Here is a 3,198-nt window from a genome sequence, read left to right on the forward strand (position 1 = left end):
GCTTTTCGATCAATCTCTAATTCTAATCTTCCTCCCCAATCAGATATTATGGTGCCGGTATAGACCGAAATTCCGTTATGGTCCAATTCTGACCGGTAATAGATACCGGGGCTTTGCAATATTTGACTGATGACAATTCTGTATAGTCCATTTACTATAGAAGTTCCCAGGGAATTCATTAGAGGAATGTTTCCAATCAAAATTGTTTGTTCTTGCATATCCCTACGGGTTTTCCAAATTAATCCTGCGGATACGTATAATTCAGAAGAATATGTGAGTGATTCATATACAGCATCTCTTTCTTTTATCAATGGTTCTACCAATTTATATGTTTCCACAAATAATTGAAATTCAATTTCTTGATCTGTATCTTCAATTTTTGGAAACTTAGAAAGTTCTTCTGTTAAGCCATGATCAATGAACCTACAAAACCCTTCAAATTGTATCTGATTAAACGCAGGTATTGTAGACATTCTCTCATTTCCACCCCCAAGCATTTTATTTATTTCCCATTTATAAAAAAAATCCCATTATTTGCTTAAAATGGATCGATCTAGCAATGATGGAATTTATATTATGTTTACTGAATCACATGAAATTTTACCTAACTTCATAGGTGTAATAGATGTAATGCATGAAATACATATGAACGTAGGAATAAAGAGACTTTGATACTCAAATTAAATTGGAATTTGCAACAACTACAAATGAATTGGTAAATTCTATTTAGAATTATGGAGTTTTGTATAAAATATCTATATCAAAACAAAAGTGAGTCAATTTCTACCATTATTATGATATTCCAATCGGATTGGGTACTATAAATAGATTCGGGATTTGATCTGAAGAAACAATATAGAATTTTTTTTATTTAACAACATGGAACTTTTTCGTAGATTTCACTGTTAAAAAAAATTCGCATAGAAGAGAGATATTTTACCTATACCTATATTTTTTTTAGTAGAATTCGTAGAATGCGATTGAAGTATGTATAAGGACTTGTATTTATTAATAAACATGTGCAGATATATATATATAGTTAGTTATATATATCGCCTCCTTTATTACAGTTCTATGGGGAACATCACATGTCGTACTCTATCAAAAATTTATATTTTCTATTTAATGATAATGAAAAAAAAATTCTAAAAACAGAATTCCGAACATTTCCTATAAACATCTTATATATATATAAGATATTAGATTTAGATAATAGTAATCGTTTATGTTCTGGGGTTTACATATACTCATAATCGCTATTAAAATTGTCATTAATAAGGATTTTTTTATGGTTATGGAAACGAATCAATACGGATGGATTAGTAATGATTAGTTATCTATCAATTTTTATTTATTTAGGTAAGGTATCCATTTTTGGATTGTTTTCTTATATCATTAGGGAAACCGAATTTGCAATTTCAATCCAAGAATCATTTATGAATTCACAGTCAATAGTTAAAGTTAACGGTTCCCATTTGTCCTGATTTTTTGCTTTTGTGAATGAAAATCCACATTTTTTTTTTCAATAGAAAAAGCAAAGTTTTGCGGTTTTTCGTTTTAGATATTGTGTGTTGTAAGATACTATCTATCTAAGAGATAGAGCCAATCCAATATTTTGTATCGTTTTGGCGGCATGGCCGAGCGGTAAGGCGGGGGACTGCAAATCCCTTTTTCCCCAGTTCAAATCCGGGTGTCGCCTCAGCAACAAACAAAAGAATCAAAATACCCTCTTCTGTTTTGCTGATATAACTTTATCATTTTTTTTAGAAGAAAAGCATCTTTAGATTTGCTTGATTCTAAGCATCGTTGGGGTTCTCTAAAATGTTATAAATCCTTGCGTATAGGTTTCGTTTCCAGAATTTAGTAGAGTAATGAAAAATAATCGTTAAATCTTGAGATGATAGCCCTTCGACTACTAATGTAGTGTCTACTCATTGGGTCTTGAATTAGGGAATATAATTTCATTTTTCCTTACGGAAAGGAGGAAGATACTTGATATACGGACTCATGAAAGTATCTGAGTACTCGAGCATTCAATCAATATTATATTGAATGAATAATTGGCTTTTTTTTTTATTTTAATCTTAAAAAAAGAACTTATTTCTTTTCGATAAGCTCTAACCACGCATGTAATAGGCCATCCCATCTTCCGATTGTCTCTATGAAACAATCGGGGGGGACAGTAAAGATTAGATCAAATGAGAAAGGAATAATAGTAGGGTTATGTGATAGATACTATCTTGATTCTCTATTTTGAGACTTTTTACTTAATGTAATGAAATGCAGGACAACAAAAGAAAGACTAGGTCTTATTATTCCTACATGTTACTAACATTCTTTTGATACTTCCAAGAGTTTTTCTGCCTCTTTTATTTATTTGTACTGAATTTTTTCGATTATACTAGAAATCATATAATAACTTGGGATAATTCGATTTTTTGTATTGTTTCATCAATGGTGTTGTGCCCGAATCTCTTTTTGACTATGCGCTAGTGATTCCACTATTATTAGTGAATAATAATTATTAGTGAGCAATAATGGAATAATTCTTTTATATTCATAGAGATAGGGGACATAATTCACATGGATATGGTAAGTCTCGCTTGGGCTGCTTTAATGGTAGTCTTTACATTTTCTCTTTCCCTCGTAGTATGGGGAAGAAGTGGACTCTAGAAGTACTACTAATTGAAAAATAAAACTGTATTGTTTTTGGTTTATTTTATAGATCGTTCTGCAAAACTTTTTTTCTTTTATTTTGAAAAGTAAAAAAAAAAAGAGTTCGGATTATAAGTTTTTAAGTGGATCCATACTTTCAACACGAAAGAACATAGACATAGTGGTTGTCCAATGAGATACTACGCATAATAATATACTACCTCATAATAAGATAGTACCTCGGGGTAGCCACCCACATATTACGTGCTTACCACTTCTTTTATTTATTATTATTAGTATTTTAGTTATTTTCAAAATAGGATTTTTTCTTGTTTTAGGGAACTCATTTCATATCATGCTTCAAACGTTAAATAAAAATGGGGTTTGCTAATTCTTTTCGAAATCCGAAGATAAAAAGTTCCCATGGAACCGAACTCCTGGATCATCTGTCAACTGCTCAATCAATTACTTCTTTCGAATGCTAAAAAAAAATTAGTGGCCTTTCGATTATTTGATTTCAGATTCATTCTAATCAACATGAAT

At 30.7% G+C, this 3,198-nt stretch overlaps 1 non-coding gene across 1 annotated transcript; it reads left to right on the top strand.

Moving 5' to 3' along the window:
* Positions 1-1,627: 1,627 nt before the first annotated feature.
* On the top strand, positions 1,628-1,699 carry TRNAC-GCA (transfer RNA cysteine (anticodon GCA)). The gene has a single exon. It is a non-coding gene; the product is annotated as a tRNA-Cys (tRNA).
* The last annotated feature ends 1,499 nt before the right edge of the window (positions 1,700-3,198 follow it).

The sequence above is a fragment of the Cucumis melo genome, unplaced genomic scaffold, assembly GCF_025177605.1.
Source record: "Cucumis melo cultivar AY unplaced genomic scaffold, USDA_Cmelo_AY_1.0 utg001168l, whole genome shotgun sequence".
In the NCBI taxonomy this organism is placed as follows: Eukaryota; Viridiplantae; Streptophyta; class Magnoliopsida; order Cucurbitales; family Cucurbitaceae; genus Cucumis; species Cucumis melo.